This window comes from Squalius cephalus (assembly GCF_949319135.1).
Source record: "Squalius cephalus genome assembly, chromosome: 21".
NCBI lineage: Eukaryota > Metazoa > Chordata > Actinopteri > Cypriniformes > Leuciscidae > Squalius > Squalius cephalus.
This window is the reverse complement of record NC_137142.1, coordinates 24,193,892-24,212,632: the sequence shown is the minus strand read 5'-3', so window position 1 is coordinate 24,212,632 and position 18,741 is coordinate 24,193,892. Positions and strand designations below refer to the sequence as shown.

The 18,741-nt window shown below is 38.6% G+C and overlaps 1 protein-coding gene across 5 annotated transcripts in view; it reads left to right on the top strand.

Annotated features, from left to right (window-relative positions):
- Nucleotides 1–18,741, top strand: part of ndst2a (N-deacetylase/N-sulfotransferase (heparan glucosaminyl) 2a) — a 125,905-nt gene that overhangs the window by 86,039 nt on the left and 21,125 nt on the right. For 3 of the 5 annotated variants that reach the window (XM_079854722.1, XM_079854723.1, XM_079854724.1), the window contains exon 3: nt 2,759–2,841. The exons of 1 other annotated variant lie outside the window; for it this stretch is intronic. The gene's annotated coding sequence lies outside the window, so the exon portion shown is untranslated. Of the gene's footprint in view, nt 1–2,758; nt 2,842–16,145; nt 16,241–18,741 lie in introns of those variants that run through there. One more of the 5 variants, XM_079854726.1, reaches the window with a different exon arrangement.

The window sequence follows — 18,741 nt, the reverse complement described above, 5'->3', positions numbered from 1 at the left end:
TCAATGACATCCCTCTTGTTTAACATCCGATTGTTAATAGTCCATGTTGGAAATGCGCAGAACTACATATTCTATTCAAATCAACTATTTTGTTGGATTATCTGAATGGCTAGCCAACTAATCTGGTCTGGTTTAAGGTTTGCCTGTGCTCTGACTTGTTTATTAGGGTGAAAGTTTACATACAACAGCTAAATTCAATGTCACAGAATGATGGGTTTTTGAAGCACATTTTAGAAGTCAGACTATTTTTAACTTCTACAGTGCAGATGTAGACACATTAGACATTAGACGCATTTCAACGGGCCGGGCTGTGCTAATAGCCTCGGACCTGTTGAACCAAGCCCAAAACCACGCTGCGTTTCCACCGTCGGGCCAGTTGCTTTGCTTAACTTCACTAAAACCCGCCCGTAACATGCCTCTCTGGAACAACGTCACACAAACCCATCATTTCACCAATGAAAGTTTTATCAGAAAAATAACCATTAAGAATTTAAATTTTTCCGAAATTTAAATTACAAATTTTCCACAAAAAATATGACCTAAGAAGCTTTAGCACTCTCTCCAGTGACAGTCCCAATACAGTTATATTTTCAGTCAGAGAAACAGAGGAAGCTCCCAAAAAACCATACTTGCTTTATTTTATAACATATGCAGAGCTAAATATGGATATTAGACAGTCCGTTATAAAGAGACGAGACGAGACGTACTGACAAATAAAATAAATACACGATTGTGATAGCCTATATGATTTGTCTGATTTCTTCAAGCGGTCGTTTAGGCTACTATGGTTAGCACGCATAGTCTTTTGCATCACATTTAAATATTTCTGCCTTATACGGTAATCAGAATCCACATCAGATCACAAACAGAAGGTATTCAAACACTCACTGCTGTCTGAAAGTGAGTTTTGAGCTAAAATGAATTTAAAAGTCTTTAATGCGCTGCCGTCTCCTGACTCAGTTAAACTCCGCCTTTGATCGTAACCACTCCTCAAGCCCGAGCTGGCCCGCTTTGGACCAAGGTATTTGGCGGGCCAAAAATCCTGGCTGTTGGCCCCAATGAGGCCCCTTCAATCCCCGGAAGTGACAGTGGAAATGCGATTGGCTCTGGCATGCTCTAGCACACCTGCTTTTTTCGCCCAACAGTGGAAACGTGGCTAGTGTGACCCATCTCTACTCCTGTGTGAAGGCGTGTTATTAGTTGACATCCTAGTTAAGGTTCCCTCTGGTGGTCCTCTGAGAGATCTTCTGTCTTTCTGAGATCCATTAAACATTAAACTCTCAGTCTGCATCGGCAAGAACAAAGGCTTCTTCCTGTGTACTTCCTCTGTTGTCTTCTGACTGCCCTCCTTCTCTCTCTCTCTCTCTCTCTCTCTCTCTCTCTCTCTCTCTCTCTCTCTCTCTCTCTCTCTCTCTCTCTCTCTCTATTTGCACGCACACACACTTTTTCACAGTATCACTCTCTCCACGTGTCCTTGTTTTCTCTCTCAGCCTCCTGTCGTGCATTACCAGCCAAAGAATAAAGCTCCAGCTGAAATGCACTCATTGACAGCAGATGCATGCTGGTTGTTGTGGAGATCACCATGAGGTCTACTTGTTTTCGGTGGCCAGATCTGACTGTAAATCATTCTTTCATAATTGTATTTCTGTTCATAAGGTTTATGTATAAATTTAATTTTGTGTCCATTTTATGTGAGAGACGAGCGTGTCACTTAGCACTTCCTGTGTTAATGTGTGTGTCTATGGGTCAGGATGGTTGACTAGTCATCTAACAACAACAGTTTTTGCTTAATAAATCTAACTCCTATATTATGATTTTTGGTTCCAAGCAGAAACTGCTGTACCTATGTGAAGACTAGGGGTGTAACAGTTCAAATTACTCATGGTTCGGTTTTTATCATGGTTTCAGGGTCACTGTTTCGGTAAGGTTTGTTATCTGCAATGTTCAGAGAAAAGAGGACTACTGTCAAAGAAAAATAAAGAAAAATAAGGAAGAAAAAAATCTAACTATAAGCAACAGCAATAATAAATTCAATGGAGCAAAGATACAAATAAAATAAACAATGCTTTTCAGGTTTTTCTGGAATCTAACACTAGTTTTCAGGTCATTTTATTTTTGAAGTAATCAAATGTAAAATAACATTCATATATTAAAATAACAAAAATAAAGAGTAATCATTATTACAATTACAAAAGCTATTCAGTCAAGAGCAGTGAGTGATTTTCTTGTCTTTAGTTTTATGATTATCATTAAAAACACATGCAGAACTCAATGCCTGTGTGCGCGCTTCAGATGAGTGCACACCCAAATCTTCTCACAGCGTGCATGAGTTCTTTTTCGTGGCTTCTTGTGCTTGAATGTTTAAATTGGCAAGGCTTAATTAAGTTTAAACACAGATAGCAACGTGTGCTTGAATCCCAAATAGATTGGAATTATTCAAATCTCCCATTATAGTCGTTGAAAGGCTTTTTTTTTTTTGCTTTTTTTCCTGGACCTCTCTCCTATCTGTGTATGAGTATAAGTGGATGGTCTCTGATTGGTTAAGGGGTGTGTTCTTATCTCTCCATGGTTTGTCAATACATATACATCAGCACACACAAAACGATTCAATGGTGTTTAGATCATAGTCTAGGAGAGAAAAGTGGACCGTTTGAGACAGACACACCTCACAAAAGAGAGAGAGCAAATATTGACTGCAAAAGTGCGCGGGAGTCATCTATCAAATCCTCACCGCATGTCCTCTCTGTCCTCATTACAGGTGTCTGAACACACGCTGAGATTCACACACTTCCACCAAGGACAAATCAACTAACACACTGACTGATTTAACAGCTGAGAGGAGTAAGTGTTGTTTTCGTTGCTTGTTCTTTGACCTGATCACTAAAATAATCCTGAATTTACTTCTTTTTTGGAATTCATGTTTTAAAGACCACTAGCTGTGGATAATTGGCCTCAATTTGTTTCTATGTTTGTTAATTAATTTATTCATTTTATTTTGTGAATGGGATGGTTTCCTATGGTTCAACATGGATGACCCTGTATGATGAGAACTTTAATATTCTGTGACATATTGGACATTGTTGTTGGATTTCTGCTTATAAAATCTATCACATGGTAAAGTTATCAGCTATTTGTGATAGTCTTAAAAGTTCAAATGGTTTGAAAATGCTATAACTTTTTTAGTAAAATTTGTAGATTTTAAGATTTCATAGTTAAATTATTATATTTCCAGGTATTGTTGCAAATGAGAACTTATTTTTTGTGTGAAACTTTTTTCTTCTTTTTTGTTTTTTTGTTTTTTCATTGTTTCACCCCAGACTTTAAACTGATTGTTCCTGTTATTATACAAATCTGATGCAGATAAAAGTTTTGTTTTTTATTTTTAGAGATTATTTTTTATTGTCATTGTACAAAAATACAACAAAATTATGTTTTGTTATATTAACATATACAGTTAATAATTTCGTTGTATTTTTGTACAATGACACAAAAAAAAAAAAATCTCACAAAAAAAATATTTAAAAAAGTAATTGTGTGAACCGTGTATAGCACTCATTTTTTATCAAATGTATCATTATTCATTAAAACCCTTATCAAAATGGTCCTCATCTCTCACTTCCGAGCAGCTTGTCGGCATGGTAACAGTCTTAATTCCACTACAGTGAGTGAAACTCACTCAGCTGTTTGCTGCCAGTCCTGCAGAGCAGCCATCCAAACCTCACTGTGACTGATCTGCAGAAACACTTAACGCTTACTCGGAGGGCTCAGAAAGTCACATTTCACTTAGCCAAACTAGGCTTTTCTTTGAATCTACTTAGTGTGCGTGTGTTTGAATTGTGTGCTCAGTGCACCTCTTGAGCTGATCAAATTTAAATGTAATTGACCCCAGAGCCAAGAGGAGTTTTTATGTGTCTGAACGCACATGCACACTTCCATAGCAGGTTATGGGCCAGACCTCTCCATGCTCTCCAGGTCTTAGATGTCATCCTCTAGCATAGGGATGTGCAATATCGCGATTTTAGATTGTGAACAATTAAAATGTCTCCACAATCTGCTTTTGAAGAAATATTGTAGTATCGTGCTACAGTGCACATTCTGTCAGTTGCAGTTGTGGTGAGGCACCCCCGTCCCAACATACTGTAATGCGACGTACATTTACATCACGTTTACGTTCACGTGACATTGCAGTTCTTCAAAATAACAAAAAAATATTATTTGCATGCTTTGTAAAGCCTGCCAGTTAAACATTTTATTAGCGCACGCACATTAAAAGCCTGTCAAAAAACAAGTTATTTTTCTTGTCTTATAATGTGGCCTAATATACATGCTGTCGCTTGTCATTAATGTTAATCAAAATAAATCTCTCATTGCTTATCACTGAAAAACTTCAGTAGCTTTAATAAGAATCAATATATTATTTATACAGTGAAGTCTATGTAGTGTTTTATTTTTACGGTTGTTTATTCAATTTCGTATTTGAATGCAACTGTTAAATATTGTAGCTGGAAAAAATTAAAGCAATGTTTATTTCATTTGTATATTATATTGTTTTTGTCCTATTATTTGTAATTTGCTTTTTTGTTCTTATTTTTAATAACAAAGTTAAAAAGATAAAATGCCTAAATGATCTGTCATTCTTTTTTCTTTTATATTTGTTGTTACCTTGTAAGGCAAAATGTTTTAAATAGGCAAATTAGTTTTGCTGTATGCTAAGTGAGAATCGTAATAAAATTGTGAATCGTGAAATCATGATATTTTTTCCAATATCGCAGACCCCTGCTCTTGCACATCTGTCAGTGAGAATATGCAGCTGGCTCAGCTATGTGCATGCCCGAGGTCTGCGTTTTAAAAAAGACTAAAAGATTATCTTGATTTGATATTGTTTGCTCAGTTGAGATTGCATCAGTGTGCTTATTTGTCGACCTGTGTCATCAGCTGCCTCTCTGTTCCTAGATCTTATTCACTCTGCTTCAGGTTTTTTTTTTTGTTTTTTGTTTTTTGACAGCCTGTGGGTATTAACTCTGGATCTCAAATAAATGACTTGACACAATAAGAAAGACTTTGTTACTGAATGAGTAGATACTGAGAACTGACTGCTGTTGTTGTCATATACTTTTGTCTCTTTGTCTATTTTATATACTATGCCAATAACCCAGCCACTGAATAGAGTATAAAAGAATTGATTGACAGTGAATGGCATTGATTGGAGAGCAGGTAGAGAGAGAGATGAGAGCATTACTGTGTTGTGCAACGGGTGCTCTGTGCTCCTCATCCCCCTATGAACTCTGCTTAAACAGAAAATGAGCTGAATTGCTGAGCGAAGCTCTGTCACGGTAATGACATGGGCCGTTGTGATCGATGACTCTCTTACCCAATTGGAGAGCTGTCATTTTCCCCCTCCCCTGGTGTTGATTTGATTTAAGTTTAGACTGTAGAAGTTGAGCCTGAAAGGATGAGGGGAGTTTTATCTCACTGCGATCGATGTAGAACTGGGTAAAAATTGATATTTTGTAAATACAATCTTCATTTAAATTATCTGATCTGATACTGATTCTTAATATTCCCAAATGCCTTTTTATTCTGGATTCATGAAAATGTCCACTTTTTATTATTATTTTTTTAATTATTTTGCTTTATAATAGATTTGAACATTTTCCAATTTCGGATCCAAAAATAAGACATTTAAATGATGGTTATTTTTGCTCATCGTTTTTCATTCCGGTTAATTGTTGGCAAGTGACTCTATGCAATGAAACTTTAGCCAAATAATCTATCATTTGCGCCAATTATGAAAATAGCTGATTGACGTCAGAAGTGTTTGTAATCACAAAATACAATAATTTCATATTTCAGCAAGTTGTCTAAAACTAGTAAGAGTTAATTCACCCAAAAATCACAATTCTGTCATCATTTACTCATCCTCGTTGTTCCAAATCCATAAGACGTTTCTTTCATCTATGAAACACAAATGAAGAAAGTTTTAATAAAACCTGAAAGATGTCTGCCCCTCCATTGAAAGTCCATTCTACGAAAAATTGTAATGAAAGGAACATGGAAGCTCAAAAACCAATGAAGTTTGTTCTTGTACTTCCAAGCAGGTATGTTAGAGTTTGTTTTCCATTCTTGATTTTGAGGTCGACCGATAGTGGATTTTACCGATAACTAGGTTGGCCCATGCTGGCCAATAACAGATTATCCAACTGACAGTTTTTAAAATGGATACTGAATGAAAACAAACACAACACATAAAGTAGTGTTGAACTTTATTACAAAAATAAAAGAAACACAGTACTGAACAATGAAAATGTACTGTGCTTTTTAAATATAACATTTTTGGATTAATCTGGACTAATCAGTTATCTGTGCCGATTAATCGGCAAAACCGATCAATCGGTCGACCTTTACAAGATGTGCTTATATATATAATATGTGTTGATCGATGTTTATATTTGAACAAGAGTTTAAATAAAATCTAGATAAATTAAAGAATTAATCTGGATTTGTTTTTAAGTTGAATGGTTTTCATTAAATATTTTCATTTGGGTTTCAAAGATAAACAAAAGTCTTATGGGTTTGGAATGACATGAGGGATTTTTTGGGTGAACTATCCTCTTAGTTTTTCCATCATTACATTTTCATTAAAGTTTCGGGAGAAAGTATGTGACCAACAACTGCAACTTTTATTGTTTGAACTCTAGGTTAGCTGACTCCAATTAGCTTTTGTGAAAGTCATTACCCTAGAGATTCTCATACTCTACTTTTCCACACTGTACTCTGTGAATGTTTACACTGTTCGTTAAGGCACGAAAATGTGTCTCTCTTTGTTTTATCCGTTTACGCAGTCTCTTGACTTAACTGAAGATCAGATCACATTTTATGACAAATGTATGCAGAAATCACATTTTGTGCACCCAGAAACTCTATCTGGATATCCCTGTGGGTTACAACTGTAGAGATTTTCATAGAAATTATTTTTGGGTCCATCAACATGCTCATTGTGTGTGTGTGTGTGTGTGTGTGTGTGTGTGTGTGTGTGTGTGTGTGTGTGTGTGTGTGTTGATCTTGCTGTTTTGCTGTTTGTGTTGGCTGTGTGTGGGTGTACAAATGTGTGTAAATGCAGGCATACTCTTGCAAGCGGGCATGTTAGTGTACTTGAATGATTGCCATTATTCTGCAGCCTCTGTATTCTGAGTGTTTAAGAGAGCGAGAGATGGTATGAATGCTTCAGTGTCCTGCTCCGTGAAGTGACAATGCTTAACAAAAGCCTGCTCCCCTGTGTGTCCCCGTATATGTGTGTGTGGTCCCAGTAGTACCATCAGCTCTGCCAAGAAGAGAATCGTGGCCCCTGAACCTTACCCCCACCCCCCTGTCTCCTCTCCTGTCCTTCTTCCTGCTCTGTGCCAATTAAGCAAGCACCTTACCAACTCAGCGTACCTCAGGAGATAACTTCCTCACCTAGACATTGAAACCCAGTGCGAGGGAAAGACGTTACCTCCTATTGAGGGCTCTGTCAGCAAGACGTTGCTCTAAAGGTTTGTTACAGTTTAATTTGTCTAATTCAGACCTCCCTGTAAGGAAAGATTCATTATTCAGAGGGGCCTTGCATGCACATCTCCTCAATTGTATAATGATGTCTGCCTGTATTTGTGTGGCGTGAGAGAAAGAGACGTAGTTTAAAGGCAAGTTTGCGCTTGTGGGGTCCTCCAGGACTTTTGTGTGCATGGTGGGATTCATCACAGCATGAATGGAGGATAGTGGCAAGCATCTTCCTCAGACAGATACAAAGTGAAAAGATAACTGCAGAGAAGTTGTGCCAAAGAAATTTTAATTGGAGGAAAGAGGCATTTTGGTTTTTGTGGTGGATGTGGGAGGGTCCTAACCCCGGGCCAGAGAAACAGAATGACAATACGGAGTAGAGAAAGAAAGCAAGGTCGCTCTCAGAATCAGATACACACGCACGCACCCCCCCCCCCCCCCCTCGCTTTTTCTCACGCCTACTCACACAAACGAAGAGTTCACAGAGGCAGCGTTTGCCACTGATTGGCCAGCTGTGGCAGCATGCTATCATATAAAAGCCAAAGGGAGCTGCAAATTCAAACTACATTTTTCTGTTGCACTGTATTACTGTAGCACCTTGGGTAGAGGATGTGGGTGGTTTGTGGAAGTGTAACTTGACAGCGAGAGTAGATCAATTGTCAGTTGTCATTTTGCCTCTCTCAGTGTCTTTGCACAGTGTGACCAATTAGAAAGCTCTAAATACCCATGTCATGATGACACTGGTGACAGAAGCTGGCCGTGATTGGCCACTGTGACATTGCTCAAGAATATATCGATTTTTACCATTCCCTTCTCTATATATACTTTGCACAAATATGCTCTGAAACACACACCTTTCTGCAGTCTCTGCTTTCTCTCTTTAAAGCGGTTATTAAGCATGTTATTGAATGCATTAGAGAAAAGAGTTAGAGGAGGAAAAGAGGAGACAATCTTCAATTTTAGGAGTCTGTCAATTTTCAAGAGCGAGTTTAATTAATTTGTTGCATGAACAGAAACGGTGTTCTTCACCTCAACTTCACCTCAAAGGATGAACGGAGTGGGCCGAAGTGTCAACATGAATCAAATATTTATTCATTGAAGATGCAATTCGAAGTATTTATTATTGTCACTGTCACAATGGTTACACGCATTACTCAAGGTTATAGTAAATTAGGGGAGGGAAATGACTATTTACAGTACATGCGTCAGATTAAACCATTGTATCAGGGTTTTTTTTTCAGTAACTTGTATGCTTTTATTACAAACCTAAAGCATAGAAAATTACCTGAAATCATAGCTGGCCAACTTAAAGCAACGTTCAAAGTGCATGTCACTGCACTTGCTGCAGATTAACTTCAATATTGAAATAAGCATGCACTGTATTTCATTACATTGACTGTGTTTTTACTGTGTCTGGTTGTGTTTTTAATATGGAATTCAAAATGGTGTAATTCTGTTTAATTCTGTTCGATTCAGTTGCAGTCTGTCTAGTTGTAGAAACCCGTTCTGTGCATGTGTGTGCACTCTTTCCAGGGTTTTTCGTTTTATTAATTGTATGTAAATTTGTCATGCTGTACATGTATAATGTTGTGAACCCTAAATTCAGTTATAGCATTTGAAAAATATTCATTGTAAATAATTATGAACTAATTATCAGCCAGAATTTAAATTTTAATGCTTAACTAATGTTTTTTTCCTAAATTGTTTTTATGATCATTAGTATCCTTTCCAAATACTCAAGCTCGTCCCTAGTATGTACAGACGAATTTAAAGGAATAGTTCACTTTAAAATGAAAATTCTGTCATCATATACTCACACTCATGTTGTTGCAAACCTGTATGAATTTCTTTCTTCTGCTGAACAGAAAGGAAGATATTTAGAAGAATGTCAGTAACCAGACAGTTTCTGGGTCCCATTGACTTCCATAGTATATATTTTTTTCCTACTATGGAAGTCAATGGGACCCAGAAGCTGCCTGGTTACTGAAATTTTTCTAAATATCTTCCTTTCTGTTCAGCAGAAGAAAGAAATTCATACAGGTTTGAAACAACATGAGGATTGAGTATATGATGACACAATTTTCATTTTAAAGTGAACTATTCCTTTAAGTAAATACAGTCATCAATTCCAAACACTGGCAGTGTGAGCCTTGGAAAATCAAAAACGATCAGTTCTCTTTTCGTGACTATTTTTGCGAAGTGCTTTTGTTACAGAAGTAGGAAGGCAGTAAGACCCTCTACTAGATTTCAGCTGAGTGCCACCATGACGATTGTAGGTATGTGTGCTCCCTTCAGCAGAGCTCCTTCAGGGGCTGCCTTTGATCAGAGCTTCCTGTGAACTCCTCAGCGACCCAGCCTGCTTTCACTCCAGGAGGACGGACATTGCTAAGGGACAGTGCCATCAACTCTCCAAATCTGCTGTCTTGTCTGCACACCGCCAGACATCAGAAAGCATAAAGATAGGAGGAAATAGCATCCCACTCTTAGGGCTTTTCAAGATGACTGGTCTCCTCTGCTCAGAGATGTACTTGGTTAAAAGACACTTCTCTTGTCTTCTTCAAAGACAATTGAAGGTTATTTAATAAGTTCTAGAAGTTTCTGACTGGAAGTGGGTAGAGAGGAACTTCTGTTGAATGTGTTTTGACAGTGTGGTTTCACTTCATACTATTCAGAAGAGTTTCAGGGAAAGACAACAACAAGCTCCTCACTATTTTAGGCAAGTATATTTTGAAAATGAGAAGTAAACAAGCTCTTTTAGCGTATTAGACCACACTTTGCGTTAAAGAACAATCTGAGAGTTAATGGTACATGCCAACATCAGCAATGATGTTGCTGCCAGGACGCATTGTTTTGAGCAACAACGTGAGGTGCATTAGCTAGTTTGTGCAGTAGACTGAGACTAATTCCCTTACTGCTCAGACTCATTGCACTTTTTTTTACCGAAATACGTGAATATTGCATTACAAGTTACTCATGTTAAAGCAGGGCTTGACATTAACTTTTTTTTGCTCACCAGCCAATGTGGCTAGTGGTTTTCCAAAGTTAGTCACTCAGAATTTTCACTGGCCAGAATTTTTACATCGATACCATGGTTAAAAAAAAAAAAAACTGCAATATACATGTGGGTGCTGTGTAATGGCAGATGAGGTCAACAGTCTACCTCCGCAATCTCTGTCCTAAATCTGCCACCAGACCTGTGCTTTCAGGACAAACCTCAGGACGAGTTTCCTCTCTCTCATGCTCAGCAAGTGGAAATACGCTCTACTCCAAAGACTAGTGCTGTCTAAATACTCGCTTGTAAACTCTGAACACATTATCCATGCTAAACACACCACACATTTTTTTTTTTTCCATTTATTTATTATTTAGTAAGCTGTCTCATAGTATATGTACTAATCACCCAGTCGACACATTGGAGTTCTAGAATCCACATTTCAAATCCAGTGTTTAAATAAAGCTGAAAATAATATGTTTGAAATTAGTTTTTTAAATGTATAAATATAGCTGATATTAAGTTTAAGTGCTGTAGCCTGCTGTGGCTTGGTGATGCTCACAAGTAAGGTAAATAAAACGCCTGTAATGATGGACATTGCTGAGGGAAATATGATCCGGCCTTATATGTTCGAGCCGGACTCAGACCCCGAATCGGCGACGACAGGAGACAACCAACCACCTCCTCAAACGCACTTACAAAAGCACGGTTCAAAATGGTTATTAATGGTTTTTTTTTTTTTTTTTTTACTTTCGGCGTTATTGTAAGAGTATTATAATTACCATTACATCAATGCTGCATGCAGATTTAACGCTAATTTAAACTGTCTGTAAACAAACTCCCATGTGTACCCATGCAAGTACACTAAACGTTAGTTTCTGTTAGCAAAACAAAAGACACAGAGACTGAGTGAACTCAGTCTGACCGTCTTTAACTCAATAAAAACAACAGACACCAACAGGGCCAGTTTCTGTAACTTAGGAAAACAAACAACATATTTTGTCTTGTTTCCAACAGATATTCTTTCAAAGCTTGTGGCAATCATAGACTGTACAAAACAACACGTCAGCATCAATTTAGCATATCCGTTTGCAAACTATAATTTCAGATTATGCTGGTTCCATAATGTAACATAAAATGTGTTATAAGTTTATTTACGGGTTGCGAATAAAAGGTCGGGCCCAACAATGTAGGGACTGTAGAATCTTTGAGTAGCTTCTTTGAAAAACCGGCATTGAACTGTGCCTGATTTACGAAGCAGTCACTTGTGAAATGTGCAGAACAGACGGTTAAGGTCGAACTAAATTGCTGTGGTATTTCCGAATAAATAAACATTAGCCACTGGTCTCTTATATTAATGTTGTTCGGAAGCATGTGCAATGACTGTGGGCATTGCTCGGGGTGGTGACTGAGTAGTTCTGACGTCACTTTTTCACGGAAGTCAACACGGCTTGTGAAAACAAGGCACCACTACTTTATGCAGGCTGTGTGCATTTGCATTGACCGTTTTGAAACTTATATGGTAGTTACATTCCCTCAGTTGTATTGAGAATATTAAGAGATTTCAGTATTGTTTTACATGAGTAGCTCGGCCACTTTCATTTTTTAAAAAGTAGCTCTCAAATGAATTGACTATTCAATCATGCCTGTAACATGTTCAACCCTGACCTTACCACTCTTCTAGTTTGATTAAAACTTTGGCCTGCACACTCAGAATTCTGTGTTTTCATATGAGAGGCAGCCAAGACAGTTAAATTCTGTAAACAGGACTCATATCTCTCTCTCTCTCTCTCTCTCTCTCTCTCTCTCTCTCTCTCTCTCTCTCTCTCTCTCTCTCTCTCTCTCTCTCTCTCTCTCTCTCTCTCTCTCTCTCTCTCTCTCTCTCTCTCTCTCTCTCTCTCTCTCTCTCTCTCTCTCCCCTCCTGCGCTCATCCTTCACTTCTCAATAATGATACACAGCTCTACCTATCACTCTCTCCCTGCCTCTATCGTATTTTCCGAGTCTTTTAGGGGTGTTCACATTAGCAGCGATTTGTAATGAAAAGAGACCAGAAGTCATTTGTTTTTGAGGATAGTTTTTTTCTTGCCTGCTTGATACCATTGGATATAGCATTCGATTAGGAACACCTACTAGTGAACTACTACTGTACAGCCACTAGAGATCAAATGGTGGTCAGCATGAACAGCCTTTTTCACACCATACTTATGAGATCAGGGAGGCCTGGGGGTCATCCAGCAGACAGGTGGTCAGATTCCTTCATTCTGCCTTCGGAACAGGCACGTGTCCCCCATCCCACACACACACACACACAGTGGGTGGCCGGGTTTGCTCGACTCTGCAGCGTGCAGGAGTGGAAGGTTTATTCTCTAAACAGCCGTGTGTGGTGCTGCGGTACGGGAACAACTTGATATCGAGGTAAATGGAGCTCAGGCGTGTCCTCACCCTCTCCTGAGCTTGATTCTTGTCGCTGCAGCTTTCTGCTTTCTCAGTCCCTACCCCTCTGAATATCTCTAGACCAATATTGGCCAACTGAAATATACTTGCAATTACCAGCCCAGTCACAGCACAGTTAGCATGTGGCAACTGAGCCTGCACACTCTCTTTATCTCACACACATATTATGACTTTGATCACATGCACTTCTGTATTGTGGTGAGTCGTGACGCTCCAGAGCTTGGATTAGCAGGGATGATAGGCATGCCATTCTCACCAGCAATGCAAATATTTTGACATGGCCTTCCCGATGCCAGTGGGCTCATCACGAGTGCCACCTGCGAGAGAATGAGGGAGAGGCGTCTCTGACTGACTGCCTACTGCAGCGCGCTCTCTTGACAAATCACCCCTCTAATGAGGTGCCATTTTTAATCGTTAAATATTTATTCTGCAGTAATGAGAGAGATTAGCCCTCAATATTTTTCAGTGTGGGAATCTGCTAATAGAAGTTTTTTTTTTTAATCACTCTTTCCTTCTCTCTGTAATGAAACATTTTATCTGCTTCCCTCCAGCCATTGCACCGTAGCAATGCTTGTTGTCATTCCTAACAAGATCTGGTCTCTCAAAATCTTTTGATGTTAAATTAACAAAGAGTGTTAGCAAGTGTAGATGAGTAGGATTTTTCTGATCATACTTTACTCTGAGTCATGAATCTCACACTTGTGTGGCCACTCATAGGGAGTTGTTTCCTCAGTGAGACTTGTGCGGCATTCCCAGTTTGATTCAGTTCTTGAATTTGAATTGAGAATGTAGAACTGCAATTTTAATTTTAAGAAGGTAGAATTAAAATAAGTTTTTTTATTATTATTATTACATGGAAAGCATGTTTTGTCAAGACAAGCTTTTAATGTTGCTTTGAGTGATGTAAATAATTGTTTAAGTCTTTAAGTGTGAAGGTTTATAGGCCATAAGCATAGATCATTCCTTCCTTCCTTCCTTCCTTCCTTCCTTCCTTCCTTCCTTCCTTCATTCATTCATTCATTCATTCATTCATTCATTCATTCATTCATTCATTCATTCATTCATTCATTCATTCATTCATTCATTCATTCATTCATTCATTCATTCATTCATTCATTCATTCATTCATTCTTCTTCTTCTGTGGGATGTGGCTTTCAATTTAAAGGGGCACCAGGCAACTCTTGAGTGTTTTTTCTCTACGAAGCTCCCCCTAGTGTCTGGTAGTAAATGCTTTCATACACTCTGTCGTAAAAACGAACTGTTGTCCCTCCCCCCTCGCCACGAGCAACCCAGCTGATCAGCTGTCAACCCAGCTGAGCAGAGGAACCGGCTATTTCAAAACCAGTTATGTCTACCGAGGCAAGTAAAGCAATACTTTCTTTCCAACTAATGGCGATTTTTTTTTTTTTTTTTTATTGTGTTGTCATGCATACTAGTATTTTTACCGGGAACGAACGATATGAACGAGGCGAGCTGCTTTTGTGTTTGTTTGTTTTTGGGAGAATGGGCATGAGCATAAAATATATATATATCGGAGGCTAATATTTGTCTAAAGTTATATTAGCAAGGTCTATAAGTTCATCTGGTAGAATGATGGTTTACCTTTGCTTGTCTAAGAAAACATCCGAACGTTTTTTCTAGCTTGATCATGATATGTGCAACATGTTTATTGCCTATTATCAGACGCGTTGACTTAGTGACATAAAATAAAAGTGTAAGTTACACAAATAAAACCGACAGAGGAACGGCCAAACAACTACAGAAATCAAACGTGTTTGCTATGACAATGCTAACATCAAAGTTATAGTATCTAGCGTACTAGTAAGCCCCTAACAGACAGCGATCATAATAAAAACCTTTACAGACAATAGCAAACATCCTGAGGTCGCAATTACTTGAAATTTAAATATTAAACACAGTTTATTCCAAAGATACTTACAAGTGCAACAGCAGGATCAGCATCCGTTTTGCAGGCTTCTGTTTCTCTCAGTTCTCACCATTCTGAAAAAGCCGGTCCGATATATTTACTGGAGTCTGACTTCTTGCTCGGTCAGTCTCCCGTTTCCTCTTTCGTTGGTCCTCCGACAAAGATTTCCTAGCTTTCTGCTTCTTTTTACAGGCTCAGCCATAACTAAATCTATCGTTGCCCTTTGCTTAGCTAGCTGGTGCTTGAATGGGGGCGTGTAATTACGTGTGCAGTGCCGTCAAGCAATTCGTTACATCGCGAGACCTGATATCACGCGATACTTCCTGGAACACGACCCGCGTCCCAAAGTTGCAAGTGAGTTTTTTCCGCTCTCGGGCACCAGGGGGGTGCGAAACCACCACCATTCAACCCGAAATAAGTAATATAACCATTCCACTGACTCCGAAGCTGTTCAGTTAAGGTTAAAAAGTTACCTAGAGCCCCTTTAAATTCCAATTCATGTATTAAAAGGAAGCCTATTCTTTAGCTGACCATATGACAGACAAATTAATGACTGACAGCCAAATCTGATAAGCTTGTAAGTCATTCGCCGGTTGTTATACGCCATTTTGTCCGCCAAACTTACTGAACTGTCTATGACCTCCTCTTTTTTTTCCAACATTATGGTAAAGAGGTGTTGTTATGGTACATGTAGATACTAGGTATCCATAGAGTCTAGTGAATGGAACTGTTTAGTTTAGTTCCTAAAACCAGCCTGTAATCTCTAAAAAGTGTTTGATCAGTCTTTGTGGTAGACTGCATGAACAACACTTGCAAATTTTTAATAAATGTCCAAAAGCAAACGTTTCTAGGTTTGCATGTATGATGTTGACTGTTTGACTCCTTGACAGTTGTGTAGATTTCCCCTTGTAATGTCACTATTTTCTCATTTTCTTTTTTTTTTTTTTTAGCACAATGATACAGTGCATTTAAAGTAATTTATTCCAAAATCATCAGGTACAACAGCAAGTTAGCAGACTCAATACATCATTTTACCCTTGTAACGCAATTGTCTGACTGTCACCATAAGATGTTGCATCTTATTCTAAGATGGTAGCTCTCATAAAAAACTGTGACCCAGATTTGGAGACTGCTGATTTAAGCTTGTCCCAGTTGTGTTAGTTATTTACTCTCTTTGTCCTCTCCAGTTAAGTCTGGCTCGCTAATTGCTGTCCTGTAATCCCACAATTAACAGAAACTGCACTGCAAGAATTATCAGCGGCCAGCGACAGTGAATCCTGCCAGAGCTCTTCAGCATGCAACTCACATCAGTAAATCAGCTTAGTTTAGGTAATTCCTTTTCAGTCACTCATTATACATTCTGTTTTTGCACTATTTTCAGAGAGGCAGAAAGAGAGAAGCCGGTGTTCTCAAAAGCCAAACACAAGCAGAGCTTTATCAGCACCGCTGCCCTCATTCTCACATAGCACTCTGAGAAATGGACGGGTAAAACAAACACTTTAAAGACGTAGTTTAGCCGCACTTCATATGCCCAATTGATGTCTGAATGGGATGAAAAGCAGCAAAGCTCTTTTATCTCCATCCACACTAAAAGAAATTCACAGAGTTGATAGACAGAGTTCAGCTCGCAGGAAGATTAAAATGGAACTGACTTTTAGTTTTCTGATTTCTTTTTCTGTTTTTCCCCTCTCAGCTGAAATCAGAAATGCCACGAAGAAGACAAATGGTGGGGGGGGGGGGGGGGGAGTTTTATCCTTTCTTCTTTGGTTTTTGTTCGGCATGCGTTTCATGCACTAGAGTTGAGTCTATTTGGTGTGTTATTCATGGTGAATAATCAGAGGGGGGCAGCGGCCTGTGGAATTTGACGGTCAGCATTGTGGTGTTTGGGTAGGGAAGGCTTGACCCTAGGGAGCAGAGAGGCTGAGGAGAGGGTCCTCACTTCATCTCTTTGTCCCAAACATTTGTGGTTCATGCAAGCATTGAGTTTGTCACCCTGTTCTTGTCTCGGATTCAGGGATGCAAAATTATAGCTCAGATTAAGCCACACTCTTCAGCTGTCTTAAAACATTTCCTTTGATTAAAAATAAGCTGAGCTGTTTTTTCAACCGTCCCCCACAGCTTGTAAATTCTACAAATAATTTGCATGTTAATTGTCCCACAGGATTGAATCCATCTAAAGATTTTTTTCTGCTATTAAATGGTTTTGTTATTGTAGAAGCGCTCTGTGTTTTTTTTCTTGAAAATTGGATGGAGCAGGTAAGCTGCAGGCTCATTAAATTTCTCCACACATAGTAGCAGTTTAAAGTGGTCTTTTTTTTATACGTAGTATTGATTGAAGCGGTCTGGTTTTCTTGCAAGTGTGTGTGTGTGTTTGTTTGTTTGTTTGTTTGTACAGGCGAGATGCCCATGATGCCCAGAGGCCTGCTCACCTGTGGCTCAAATACAATATGACCTTGGGGCCTAATGATAGCCCCCTCCTCCACTTTGCCCAGAGACCTTAATTTTCTGCGCATTGTGTGTGGAAGCCCCCTGCTGGTCACTTTTACACTGCACCATGACTCCTGTTGGCTAATTAAGGCTGTTTGCCAAGGCAAGCATCACTATTTGCACATAGTTGGGGTTAGAGGTTGAAACAGACCCCTAACCACACGTATTAAAATTTGGTGTGTAACGTGTCCCACACCATTTGTGCTAAGGAAATGAAAGAAACCTCAAATCACTGTTGCACTATTCTAGAGTTGCACTATTCTAAGACTGCAGACTGATGGTAATATGGGTGAATAAATCACATAGACGTCCATTGAAGCTATATATATGGAGCACAACATAATAGAGACTTTGAGGTGGACTCTTTTGACTTGGGTCATTAGGCAAATACCCAGAACACCCTAGCAACCACATAGCAATATTTTAAAAAGCCACTCGAAAAACAACTTAGCAACTGTGTAGCAGTGCCTTGGCAACCACTAACAAAGCCTTAACTTTATGTATTTTTTTTTTTTTTTTTTTTTTTTTGTAAAAGTGTAGTTTGGTATAGATAAAGTAGTGCTAATGCATTTACTTCACAGCTGCTGGTTTGATTGAGTTTGTATCTGATTTCTGTTAGCGGTCAAGATACAGGTTTTTCCTGTATCTTGACAGCTCAAAAAATGAAGTTGTTCTGGCGTAATTCGGTTAGAGCAGAAAGAAACTGAAGTGATGAAAACCTGAGACCCCACATGGCCCTCATAAAAGCTCAGCCAGTATGGGTCAGGGGATCAGAGGTCATATTGGTCATGTGAGGCATGGCAGTCTTGAGGGGTAATTTTTGCAGCACCACAGGAACTAGTTCCCTCCTGGTTGGTAATCTTACGATGTACACTTAACACACTGTTCTAACCCGGTGAAATGCCATTATATGATTAAACCCATCTTTTTCATGTAAATCCCAGTTTGTCATAATCAACCTTGACGGGACACACAAATGTGATTTTGCCTCACTCTCAGTAGGGGTGGGCGATACCAAAATCTTATATCAGGATATGAGTAATTTTATTTCACAATAATGATATACAGTATATCACTTTAAATAACGTTTTTAAGATATCAACATTTTTGATACCATTGAAATCTCATACTCATCACCATTTTCATTTCATCATTTTCAATATCACAAAAGCTAATACTAGCCTAAGTTTTTAAAAAAAACTAAAAAACTCTCAAGCCTACTGAAGACAAACAGTGATAACGAAAGAACAAAGAAACTAATTACAAACATATAGGAAAACTAACTACAATAGAACAAAGGCACACATGAAATGGTCCAACCTGAAAAACTTAAGCACTGGAAA